Source organism: Alnus glutinosa, chromosome 5, assembly GCF_958979055.1.
Source record: "Alnus glutinosa chromosome 5, dhAlnGlut1.1, whole genome shotgun sequence".
Taxonomy (NCBI): Eukaryota; Viridiplantae; Streptophyta; class Magnoliopsida; order Fagales; family Betulaceae; genus Alnus; species Alnus glutinosa.
In genome coordinates, this window is record NC_084890.1 from 10646117 (window position 1) to 10660572 (window position 14456).

Consider the following 14456-nt stretch of genomic DNA (forward strand, 5'->3'; position numbering starts at 1 on the left):
GGAGGCTTCCCTCAAGGTCCATACGAAATTTAGATGAATTCAAAAAGGTATTTCTAACATAGTTTATGGCTGGGATTGTGAGAAGAAAACCAGTTGGATCTCTGAAGTCCCTGCACCAAAATCGGGATGAGTTGTTGAAAGATTTCCTCCAACGCTTTAACTAGGAAAGACTCACCACCAAAAACCCTACTGAAGAGTTTGTTCACTCTGCTCTATACCAAGGTATCAGAAAATATGGGCCTGTGATGGCTGATTTGGCTCGAAAACCATCACGCAACCTTCATGAGTTCATGGAAAAAGCTGGCGAGTTCATAAACCAGAAAGAAATGCTCCGGGCACTGATAGGTCAAGGGCCCACTCGTGCTTTTAGCTCAGGGGAAAAGTCAAAGAAGAAGAAAAAAGAGTTCCACAAGGGCCAAGACATGGTAGGTCATGAGACGAAGAAGAAATTCCATGATTATAACTGGACTCCTCTTAATGCTCCGATTGAAGAGGTCCTTGCGGCGGTCAAAGCAAACCCAATGTATGAGAAGCCTAAGGAAATATTCGGTACTCCCCATCCCAGGACGGCCCATCAGTATTGTGCTTTCCATGAGTCAAAAGGGCATAGCACCAAAACTTGTACTAATTGAGGCTAGAATTCTTCAGAATTCTAGAAGAATCCAGCGTTCAAGTGCATCAGTGAAACCGTCCAGATGACGAGGCTATACCATCCGGACGACCTTTAGTGTTCGACAAGTAAAAGGATTTCCTTCGCAAACACAAATATGGGAAGACAGCTACAACCATCCGAACAATGTAGTATTTCGTCCAGACATTATCCTTGATAAGGCAAGTCATGCAGAAGATGTTCAACCTTCCGGACGTCAGTCTACACTGTCCGAACGCTCAGACCTTATTATAGAAATTACGTGTAGCAGAAGTGCAACAGTTTGGAGATTCTGATAAGAGAGAGATTTTTTTGCTAAGATTGTCAAATTGACCAATTCGCTTGTTCAACCTTGAGCCCATAAATTCTAGCATTCTCTCTAGGTTGCAGCACCAAGTGACAAAAAGCATTCAAAAATGAATAAATATGGATAAATAAAAAGATCCACTGCTTTTGTGCTATAAATCTGTTCTTGAACTTGTCCCTATAAAAATAGTCAGTGACCAAATCATTGCGAAAATAGACAGTCACTAAAGGACTAAGTAAAAGAAAAGTGTATCAGATGAGGGTGGCTAGGCTCTAGTAAAATAGGTTTAACTTTTGACTGATCTATCACAAATTTTCTTTCTTGTTTAAAAAAATCGGTTGCTTTAAGTCATATCAGTGAACTTCATACCTTATTGAGAAAGCTTTCACACACACGCATTGCATGAGTTGAGTAATCTATTTAAATTTCTATCTGCATGGAAATTTGTGCTTATTGAAAACTCTCATTTATATCTTTGCATATTTTTGCAATGTTATTTAATTGCTTTATCAGTTGATTTTACATGTGTGTTCTAAAGCTAACTTTAGGGAAAATATTTTTTTTTCTGCAAATTTTTATCTCGTTTCTGATTTTTAGTGTGAAGCGTCCAAACGGACCTATTCTTACGTCCGGACGAGTGCGGTCTTACCATACACTGATCTAGCAGTAGTCGTCCGGACGGTTAAGTGATACGTCTGAATGGGATCTCTACAGGTTTAAGACTTGCATTTCTTTCTTTGTCATTCGCACACCTCTGTGTTTTTATTGATTTATTATATCATGTTGTTTGTTTTTCTTGTGGATTTTTTCTGAAATTTTGGCATTCTTTGCACATCTCTTCTCATTCCATGGTATTTGATGTATCTTCCTTTGTTCTTTTAAGTTTTTGTGCTTTTTAGAATATTATAATATTTGGTGATTCGAATATTTTCTTGAGACATTGTACATGAAAATCCTATTATGTCTGTGTGTTGGGTTGATATTGATATATCTGGGTCATTTGGATTGCAATATTTGCTTTTGTAATACTTGGGCATCCAATTGACAGCTGTCATATTTTTGTTTAAATCCTTAAAGGAATATGTCGTCCAGCAGCACCCAGCATAATATCTGACAGATAGATCATTTGGAAAACAGACTGTTGTTGAAGTTATATGTTTCAAATTTCAAAAGTCTCATAATTTAGATGAACTTTTCCCCCCAGCTCATGCAGAGCCTTCCGTAGCATCTCCTTCCGATCTGTATCAGTTAGAGGTTCAGTGGTAAAATCTCCTCTTTTATCTTGCAGACCAGTTGCTTAAAGGATGTCAATCTGCGGATAACCAGGTTCAGGCTTTGCAAAATCAAGCGATTGAAGGTTTTTCAGTCCATGGTTCCTAGCTTCCGGAGCTAGAAGCCGAAGTAGTACAAATCCAGCCTTTTGTACGGCTTTCTGTCCATTACTTGATTTTAGTGGATCGGTAGGATTTGGTAGTTGGAGGATTTTTGTTCCTCTCTTTTGGGCCACTTGTAGACTCTTTTCTATTTTCCTATCGTTTAGGATTTTAGAACCTTTTTGTTTCTAGATTTTATATACTTTGTTTACCCTTGTCCTGTTGAGACATCAAGGAGGAGTATTCTATTACTGTGGTCTTTCTATACTCTGTTTACCCTTTGTCCCTTTGAAACAAAAATGGGGAGTATATGTTAGTTTTGGACTGTGAATGTATTTTTAACCCGATCAAGTAATTTTTGTCCCAGAATGGCCAAAGGGGAAGTTTGTTAGCTTTTATGTTGGCTGCACTCTGTTTGAGAAAATCACTATTATGTAATGATGCTGCTTTCACAGGGATGCTGTTTATTTCAGAGTCTTCAGATATTCAGAGTTTATTTCTCTGATATGGAAATAGCTTTTTATGACAAGTTCTAGTGTCACAAGCTGCAAGAAGGCTACTTCAGTGTTCAAGGCTATTTTGAGTATCCAGGGAAGATTTTGTGCAGATTCCAACTCAGAGAAATTGGATTCCATGTTTCCGTCTGGACAACCCAGTCTAAGCATCCGGACGCTCATCAGTCAGCAACTTACGTCCGAACAAGGTGGCAATACCATCCAGACACCCATCAATGTCTAGAAACTTCAAAGTGTTCAAGGTTGCATCCGTCAGGACGTAATGGCAAATCGTCCAACCACTCTTCAAAGTTCCAAAAGAATCCAGCGTTCAAGTGCATCAGTGAAACTGTCCGAACGACCTTCAGTGTTCGACAAGTAAAAGGATTTCCTTCGCAGACACAGATATGGGAAGACAACTACAACCGTCTGGACGACGTGGTATTCCGTCTGGACGCTATCCTTGATAAGACAAGTCGTGTAGAAGACGTTCAACTGTCTGGATGTCAGTCTACACTGTCTAGACGCTCATACCTTATTATGAAAATTGCGTGCAGCAGAAGTGCAATAGTCCGGACGCTAGGGCAACACCATCCGGACGTTGCCTTATTTAAGAAAAGAATTTCAAGCGAATTTGTAAAGCTGATTGCACAGTTGTCCGTCCAAACGCCCTCAGCTACCATCCGGACGTCGCCTAGGAAAATAGTATCAGACGTGATTTATGTTTTCTATAGCCTATAAATAGAGGCCCCTAGGCATGTATTTTGTATGAATTCGGTAGTGAATTCCTTGTAACTTAGAATGGGTGTTTAGGAAGATATTGAAGATTTGCTAGCTCTCTAACTGTTGTCAGTGTGTGATTTGATCAGCTGTGAAGTCTATCTTAAAGGTTTGCCCTAAGGTAAAGGATTCCATTGAAGACTCCTTCAAGTAGGTGACTTGGTTGGGAGGCGTTCGTGTTGGGTTACACGTCAGAGTTCAAGGTACGACCACTACATCATGAGTATGTGAGTGCTACTGCTTTGTAAACTAGCTTTGTCTTCTGCATAGTGGATATCTTGAGTATGGCTGCCCCGGAGTGGTTTTTCTCTTAATTAAGTTTCCACTTCGTTAACAAAATATTTGTCTCCTTTAAATTTTGCATTTAATATTCACTATTCACACACACAGTAATTTAGAAGTCATATTTTATTTTTCAAGTTTCTTCATCGTGGCCGTTCTCCAAATAGGGAGTAGACCTAGTCGGGCCTATGCCACTCAGGAAGGAAAGAAAATATTTTTAGTAGTGGCAGTAGATTATTTTACAAAATGGGCTAAAGTGGAGACGTTGGCAACTATTATAGCCAAAAATGTAATAAGATTTCTTTGGAGATCAGTTGTATGTCTATTCAGGATTCCCTTCGCTTTTGTGACCGATAATGGAGCCCAGTTCGATGGCGTACCATTTCGGAAGTGGTGTGCCGAGCTTCATATTAGGAATCATTACTCCACACCGACACATCCTAAGTCAAATGGACAGGTGGAGGTGACTAACAAAACTTTGATGGGAACGTTAAAAAAGAAACTTGATCGGTGAAAGGGTTTGTGGGTGGAGTGTGTCCCAAAAATCCTATGGTCATACCGAACGACAGTTCGGACTCCAACTAGAGAAACTCCTTTCTCGTTGACATATGGAGCTGAGGCAGTTATACCAGTTGAAGTGGGTTCTCCAAGTTTTAGGGTTTCTCATTATAACCCAGGACTCAATGATGAAGGAATTTGTCTACATCTTAACTTATTGCAGGAGTGAAGAGATGATGTGCAGGCCACAAGCGAGGCTTACTGGAACAAAGTAGCTCGGTATTACAACAAGACGATCAACCCTAGAAAATTTCAGATCGGGGACTTGGTACTGAGAAAAATGAACCTGATGACGAAAGACCCCTTTGAGGGAAAGCTCGCGGCTAAGTGGGAAGGACCATACTGAGTGGTCAAGTGCCATGAAAAGGGGGCATATCGCCTGGAATCTTTTGAAGGAAAGCCTGTACCAAGGACATGGAATGCAGAGAACTTGAAAAAATATTATATGTAATTTTACGTTTCTTTTGTGAAATCAAGTGTAATTGTTAAATGAAGTAACCAAATTTCTCTCTCTTATTATTGAATGCTTAGAACAAGAAAGCGCATCCCTGGAATGAAGATAGTGGCAAATTGGTTTGCCGCCTTCCTTTGGACAAAGGAAGGTAGCCTAGAAATCGGTCGGTAACCTTTCTTGGATAAAAAGGTAACTCGAGAATTATTTTCTTTTGTCCAAGGAAAATAATTCGAATGGGGAGACAACCCTAGAAAAAATAGAGGCTTTGTCCCCTTCGGATAAGGGGAAGGTCCGTAGAGGGTTATTTTCCTTTGATAAGGAGATAACCCGGACAGGGAGACAACCCCAACAATAAATCAAAAGCTTATCACGAGAAAGTAGGATTCGGACGAAAGACAATTTTAAAGTTATCATCATTCGGATAATGGGGGTAACTCGATTTTAAAGTTATCCTCCTTCAGATAAGGGGGGTAACTCGGTTTTTAAAATTATCCTCCTTCGGATAAGAGGGGTAAGTCAATTTTAAAGTTAACCTCCTTCGGATAAGGGGGGTAACTCGGTTTTAAAGATTATCCTCCTTCGGATAAAGGGAGAGGGTAACTCGTTAAATACCTTAGGTAATTTGGAGCAATTACCTTAGTAATTGAGGGGGGGAAGAAGGGTTGACTGATTGTTTCGATAAGAGAATTCGCATGAGTTAATCAGAAAAAGAAACATATGAAGACTTTTGTAGTCTTCCTTGTTCTCAGCTATCTCCCAAATTCGCGCGAAGACTTTTGTAATCTTCCTTGTTCTCAGCTATTTCCTGAATTCGTGCGAGTTTATCAAAAAAAGAAACATATGAAGACTTTTGTAGTCTTCCTTGTTCTCAGCTATAGTGCCCCAAATTTTAAGTCATAAAATAAAATGTCTTAAATTAGAATTTAAGACTGAATAAAATAGACAAGTCTAGAGTTGACACTCAAGTGGCTTAAAACTGTAGGAAACAATGTTCACATCCTGCAACACATAAAATTATGTGTCTTCTGACACAATACTTTATCCCCGATAAATTAATAAGGTTTCATGAATATTTATGAAAATAAATATTCCTTAGTTTTATTATTTTACAAACCATGATTTTATAAAGAGTGATATTATTGGACTCTAATAATATTATTGAATGTTTAAATAGACAAGCTTAATTAATTATTGAGCTAATTGGTATAATATTATTAATGCAATAATATTATTAGTTCGGTTGGTATTATAATTGATATTACAATATTTATTTGTATCATGATATTTATTTATTGGCATAATATTATTTGATACAATAATATTGTCAGTATAATAATATTATTAAGGTAATAATATTAACAATGAAACAAACTAGACTCAAAACGGGCTTAGATTATAATTTTAATGAGATAGATTAAAATAGTAAGGACCCGAGGTGAAAATATCTTCAGTAAAAATGTAATTAATAAGTTTTGAATAAATATCTTACAAAACTAAACTAAGTTTCATATGAAATATCTCTATCTCTTTTTCTATAAAATACACCCACTACCCCTATGAAAACTCACACAACTCATTTCTCTCTTCTTTCTTTTTCTTCTTTCTTCTTTCATGTTTCTTCCTCTTCTGTCCAACGAGATACAGAGAGTGAGAGGGTGAGAGAACAGAGAAACAAAGAGGGGGAGAGACTTGAGGACTAGACCAAGGAACGCCGACGACGCGATTCCTAGCGAACCCGAAACCCGAAAAGACCCGTTGACCCGAGACCTGACGGCTTGAAGGTTGATTTTTCGGCGAAGTGGAGATGCGATTTCCGGCGGTTCCAAGTACGATTTCCGGTGAAATTTCTAGTAGTCTTCTAAAGAAATTCACTTGGTAATTTCTTGTTAACTATTTGATTTAGTTTGGGTATTTTGATTTGATGATTTTTGGGTTTTCCCCTGTTTTACTGTTTGGCCATGTGTGTGCGTTCTTGTGGATTTAACCGGTTGTTCATGGCCAAATTTGGGGATTATTGTTGAGTGTGTTTGATGATTTTCTGGATGGGTTTTCATCCGATTGTTGTGATTGGCCGATTGTAATTTTGGTTGAGCGATCAGTTGTGTGATGTTGTGATTGGCCATGTTTAAGGTTTGATGTTTTGGGTGATATTTCTTTGTCTCAGATGAAGAAACCAAATGGGTGTGTGTTAGCCGTAGATGAGTTTGTTTAGGTAAGCTTTTGATGAGTGTTTGGTGTGAAGATTTTGGGTAGGGATGATTTTAAAAATAGTTTTCTAGGTTAGTTTTTTATGTTGGCGGAAAGCTTGGGGGAGGTTTTATGGTTCTTTGTTAAAATGGTTTGGGGCTTGTGGCTACTCTGGATGAGTATGTGTATATATATATTTCATTTGAGCTAACCAAAGGAGTTCTTGATTTTGATAGATTTGGATGATAATGGTTTGTGTGATTTTTGGGTTGAACTCGTGTGTGTGAAACACAGCCGTGTACTCATGTCTTGAAATGATCCAATGTTAGGTTGAGTTAAGTTTTGGGTATTGAGTTATATTTTGGTTGTTGTATGATGTTTTTGTTGTTGGTCGATTATGTTGGTTGTGAATTTCGGATTTTGGACATCTTGGCTAGTTGTGTAAAGTATTAATATTCCTCTGTTTTGGCCTATTATGTCCATATGTTGATTTTAGTGGTTCAATTATGAGTGATTTGGGTTGAGGCTTATTGAACTGAATATGTGTACATGTTGGCTTATTTGGTTAAGATAATTGTTAGATTGATGTGTGTTGACTGTGAGTAATCAGATGCTTGTAGTTTCAGGTATGGGCTTTTAAATTGTGTTCAATTGTCTATTAATAATATGTGGTGTTTTACCCGAATGATATTAATAATTTGATAATAGTGTTTTTAAAAGAAATTCTTTTAAAAGTAAAAAAAGGGTTGAATATTAATTAGATGAGTTTTATGACTTATGGGAATATATATATATATATATATATATGATGATCATCATCATCATCATCAGTTCTCTTTTTCCATAACAATACAATACCAAAACTCAACCAACAACGCTTATATATATATATATATATTTGATGCAAATGATGAACTACGAGAATTGCACAAAGGGCTGTAAGTATACACTACTTACTGAGGATGCTGTATTTTATAATATAATGTTTATAGTTTATTTAATATTGCATAATGTTGAATAATAAACTTATTAATATTGAGATAAACGTATCCCAAAGGTTCAGGTTAGGAACGGCTGCCTGTACCGAAAACAATAATAATTAATATTGAGAGGAACGGCTCTCAAAGTGCTAGGAGAGGAACGGTTCTGCTAGTACGAAAATATGCTTATAAAAAGTAACGTTGAGTTTTGGTATTGTATTGTTATGGAAAAAGAGAACTGATGATGATGATAATATATAAAAGTAGAGTGTGTTGAGAGTGGAGTGAATAGAGAAATGGTGAGCATATGTGAATATAGTGATTAACATACGTACTTCAAAATCAAAATCAGAGTATAAAATAATTGAATACTCAAAGATCATGAAGATACTTCAAAGTAATGCTTAATTCAAGATAAACTTGAAAACTTACAAATGAACTTAGACCAGAATGGCTCTGGTGATTATAAGCTTAGACTTAGAAACACTGGAATGAGACATTACAAGTGTTTGGCTTTTGAGAGGCAATGTTTGGTTTACAAGAGGTATTTGGGATTAGCTCTGCCTAACCAACTCTCACTTAAATTGGCTCTGCTTTGGACTTTAGATGCTTCTTAAATAAACTTAGGAGGTTCGCTTCATTGCTGGAATCAAGGGATGCCAGCATGCGTAGTGCCGTCAGGCGTGCACCGAAAGTGGCTGAAAACAAATTTCTTCTGCTTTTACTTCATGTAAATCACACTGAAAGCAAGGTGAAACTTAAGTGAATAGTGAAAAGTCATTATTCATGAATAGTACATTGTCGGGTGGCCGACAAAACACTGTTCAACTCTTCTTCTTTTTTTTGGTGCCAACGGAGGTAGGCACTGTTGAGCTTAAATCAAACCATATGACTTGGGTAAAAAGGGAGATTCTTTAGCAGAGGCTTCCTTTTCTCATTGCTGTGCTATATGCTTAATCATCGACGTAATCATCATCAAAGGGATCATAATAATCGGGTGATGTTGGTTCCCATGCTTCTTCAAAATCACATGAATCATGTCCCCACTCATCACAGGTGGTGCAATAGTCTAGATGCCATGTACCATCAGAACCTGAGACAATGCTGCTGTCAATCAGATCTTTAGGATCCATTACTGTTTTGCTCCACCATCTACCATTGCTGTAGACATAATTGCTTAGATTGAGGAGTTGTCCCCAAGCTCCTAACACAGACATATCTTCGCCAAAAATAATTATCCTATCAATTTTTGCTAAGACTTGTCTGGTTGATAACTCATGAACAGCATTGATCATGAATCCTTTCTTCACAGTTCTCCAAAGATTCATGATACTTAGAGGATCATCAAACTTCAAAGGAATTCTTCCCTTTTTTAACTCAGCAGTATAATCATTAGTTGTTGGGTTGATGAGAATGCAGTGTTGGGCAGGCTTAATTTCCATGAAGTTTTCTGGATCAAATTCTGGAGCTGTACTCCAGATCCTTAGGACCACAGGGTGGTTTGTCTTTAGTCTTCTTCTTAGTTGCTCATCTTGGATGCATTTGACAGTATTACGGAACATTGCTAGAAAGTCACGTAATTCTTCTATGTACTTAACCGGGTAATAAGATAAGAATCCTTCTTCGAAGAGCTGTGCTCCTAATTCGGGATGAAAATTTAAACTGACTTCTAAAAATAAAGTGTGTGCAACAAGTGTCAACAAAAATCAAGCACAGCAGAAAATAAAAGACACATAGTTTTTGTTGATGAAGTGGAAACTCAATTAAGAGAAAAACCACTGCGGGGCAGCCAAACCCAGGATATCCACTATTCAGAAGACAAAGCTAGATACAAGATAGTAACACTCACATGTACCGATGAAGTGGTCGTACCTTGCTCTCTGACGTGTAACCCAACACGAACGCTTCCCAACTAGGTCTCCTACCTGAAGGGGTCTTCAATGAAATTCCTTACCTTAGAGCCGACCTCTAAGATAGACTTCAGTTGTAGCGCAGCACACTTGAAACGGCTTCAGAGGGATCTTGAACTTCTCTAAGCTCTTGTGGAATTCAATACCGAATTCTTGCAATTCTCAATGCCTAGGGGCCTCTATTTATAGGCTGGGGGCTCAAATGAGCGTCCGGCAAAATATACCTGGGCGCCGTCCGGACGGACAACTGTGCGACAAGATTTTTCGAAAATTTCGCGGGGAAATCTTTCCTGTTTAAGAGCCTCGTCCTACGGTCGCACATCCGCTGCAAGTAATTTCCTTATAAGGCTTCGAGCATCTGGACCATAGGGATGAGCGTCCGGACGGCTGAACTTCAACACACAATTTTCATATCTGATGTGCGTGCGTCCGGACCATGAATGGCAGTCTTCTGGACGGTTGAAGTCGAATCGGCAATTTCCTTATTTGAAGAACGCGCATCCGAACCACAGCTGTCAGACGTCCGGACGGTGATATTTGAATTGCAATTCTTGCCTTAAGGAGACGCTCGTCCGGACGGTTGATCGATATTCCCTTTATTGGAACTTGGAAAGAATTTGAAATTGTTCGAGTACTGAGAGGCATCCGGACGTGCTGCTGAAACGTCCGGATGGATGCAAGCTGGATAGAACCTTCTTGACATAGTGGCTGTCCGGATGGTTAGTTGACAGAATTTTTTGTCAGATTTCCAACGATGTTGATTTCGTCCCAATCCGATATTTGAGTAAAAAGTTATGACCGAAATACCCGAGGGTGTCTGGACGGCTTGACCGAGCGTCCGGACGGTCAACTGCAACCGCCTCTCCAAAGATAGCGCTGAAAGCTTCCATAACAAGGTCGTGTCTGGACTGTGTTACCCTAGCGTCCGGATGGTTGCACTTCAGCTGCACGTAATTACCATAATAAGGCTTGGAGCGTCCGGACCAGGAGGATGGTCGTCCAGACGGTTGAACTGGTGCACGCAATTTCCATATATGAAGCTTGATCGTCTGGACCATGAAAGCTGACGTCCGAATGGTTGAACTTTGTATTCACGTCTTGCCTTATAGAGAACCTCGTCCGGACGGGATCACACATCGTCCGGACGGTAGCAGCCGTTTTCCCATAACTGTGTCTTGAGTCAGAAACTCTAATGCTTGTCAAACACTGAATGGCGTCCGGATGGTATAGCCACGTCGTCTGGACGGATGCGCTGGAACACTGGGGTCTTCTCAAATCTGAAGAACGTTCGGACGATTTGCCATTACGTCCGGACGGATGAAACCTTGAACTATTCAAAGCATCTAGACACTGATGGGCGTCCGGACGGATGTTGCTGACTGATGAGCGTCCGGACAGAATACCACGTCGTCCGGACGGCTGACAAGGAACCGAAATAAATCCTTGAAAACTTCACAGAATCTTCTCGAAGAACATAGCTGAAGAGTAGACTCTGGATAAAGCAGCATCCCTGTGAAAGCAACAACATTATATAGAAGTGATTTTGTCCAACAGAATGCAGCCAACACAAAAACTAACAAACTCCTCCTTTGGCCATTCTGGGACAAAAATCACTTGACTGGTTAAAAATACAATTCCGGTCCAAATCAAAAATTACTCCCCCTTTTTGTCACAAAGGGACAAAGGGTAAAACAGAGTAATGAGAAAAACCACACAACAATTACTCCCCCTCAAAGTCTCAAAAGTATAAGGGTAAACAGAGTAATAATATCTACAGACAAAAAACTTTCTAAAATCTAAAACAATAGGAAAATAGAGAAAAGTCTACAAGTGACTCAAAAGAGAGGAATAGAAATCCTCCAAGTATCAAATCCTACTGATCCACTGATTGCAAGTAACAGAGAGAAATCTGTATAAAAAGCTGGATTTGTACTACTTCGGCTTCTAGCTCCGGAAGCCGGGAATCATGGACTGAAAAACCTTCAGTCATTTGATTTTGCTAAGCCTGAACCTGGTTATCCGCAGATTGATTATTCTGCAAGATAAAAGATAAGATTCACCACTGAACCTTTAACTGATGCAGATCTGAGGGAGATGCTATGGAAGGTTATGCATGAGCTAGGGCAAAAAGTTCATCTCAAATCCCAAGACCTTTGGAAATTGAACATCCGACTTCAACAACAGTAAGTTTTTCAAACGATCCATCTGTCAGATATTGTGCTGGGAGTTGCTAGACAACATATTTTCCTGAAAGGATTTAACAAAAGTCTATCCAAAAATAACACCACAAGGAAATATTAGTTCCTGTTAGTTCCAAAAAGAATGTGGTATTATGATAACTTGCAATTTGGAAGCGTATGAATTACAAAAGCAAATATAGCAATCCAAAAAGCATGGATATAACAATATCCACCCAACACACAGACAAAGTAGGTTTTTATGCACAATATCTCAAGAAAATATCCTAATCAACAAATATTCCAATATTCTAAAAGCAAAAAACTTAAAAAAGTAACGGAAGACACAATGAAGATCATGGGATGAGAAGAGATGTGCAAAGAATGCCAAAATCTCGGGAGAAATCCACGAGAAAATCACACAACATGATATGATAAATCAATAAAAATGCAAAGATGTGTGTGTGGCAGAGAAAGAGAAGCAAGTCTTAAACCTATAGAGATTTTGTCCGGATGTGCAACTGCTAGGTCAGCATATGGCAAGACTGCTTTCGTCTGGATGAAGAATAAATCCGTCCGAATGCTTCACACTTGAAAAACTGAAACTTGAGGAAAATATGCAGAAAAATATTTTTCTCAAAGGTTAGCTTCAGAACACGCATGTATAATCAACTGATAAAGCAGTCAAATAGCATTGCAAAAATATGCAAAGATATAAATGAGAGTTAAGTATTCAATAAGCACAAATTTCCTTGCAGATAGAAATTTTAAATAGATTACTCAACTCATGCAATGTGTGTGTGTGTGAAGACTTTCTCAATAAGGTATGAAATTCACTGATATAACAAAAAGCAACCAGATTTTCCAAACAAGAGAGAAAATCAATGAAAGATCAGCCAAAAGTCAAACCTAATCTTACTAGGGCCTAGCCACCCTCATTTGATACACTCCCCCTAAGATGCAGCACCTAATTGTTTTACTTGTACTATGAAGGACAAAGTAAAATTTTTACTTGCACGTAGAAGGCAAGACATATAGCAAATTCAGCACATAAGCAGTGAATATACAATTTAAGAGCGCATAATACATATGATTTACTGCTTGATTCTTATGGTACTGCAACCTAGAGAGTGCCAGAATTTTTAGGCTCTAGGTTCAACTAGCATGTGATCAATTTGACAATCTTAATCAAAGACCTCTTCTCTTATCTAGAATTTCTAGAAGCAAAATGTCAGAGAAGGAAAAGATGTACCTTAGGGGAGTCTTAGATAGTGCACATTTTCATCGCATGAGGAAAGTAACTATCTATCATTTAGATGCAACATGAAAACTTAGCAGATATCATGCATAAACTCTCAAGCATATATAAGCATATTTAATCAATTCACAATGAACTGAGATATCAGGCAAAAACACATGCAATATCTGAAAAGCTATCAAAAGAAAGAAATAAAGTTCCGCATCTTCTCCCCAATTTTTTTTTTTGTTGAAAAATGAGACAAAAAAAAACAACAAAGACATGCTTATGGAAAAGGAAATGACATATAATCCCATCATGTAAGGTAAAACCAAACCTGTCCTCATGGAGAGAGGTTTAGAAATACCAAGACAGAAAAGCAGCTGCCCGACGTGCTTTAACTGTCATCCCCAAAAAAATATCTGCAAATGTTTCTCAAGAAAACTAGAAAAAATATGGGGATAGAATAAAAGGTTCCTCAAATAGAATGCAATGCATGAATAAGATATGACATGATAAACGATGCAATGCAAACATACCTGACATGCACTAGGATTTAGGAACCAAAATCCTAGGCATGGGAAGACTTCACCTTTACTAGGTGAGTCCACTCCCCCTCAAGGGGTGAATGGTCTCATCCTTCTTGACCCATACCTGCTTGACTCGTGGCGGTAGCTTGCAGGTCTTGCCCATGTTGTCCATTCTCCTTAGCATACCTTGCATCTGGCTCAGAAACCCTTCATAGTCATGGTAGCTAATGGGCTTCTGCGGCTTTCTCTTGTAGCGCCTTGATTTGTTCTTTTTTGATTTGCTGCTCTGATAAGCAGGAACAAACTGCTGCTGATGCCGTGGAGCCTGAAGCGCCGTAGGAGGTAGAGTGCCTGATGTAGCTATAGTTGGTAGCTTCCTCTGAACCTTCAACTTCTGGAGTTGTGGGCATTTGGATCGGATGTAACCGGTGATGTCGCAGTGATGACAGGTAGGCAAGCATTTTTTGTTTGAATGCTTCTTTGTATTCTCTTCAAAATTATGATTAGCATTCTTACAAATAACATTGCCTTTACCTTT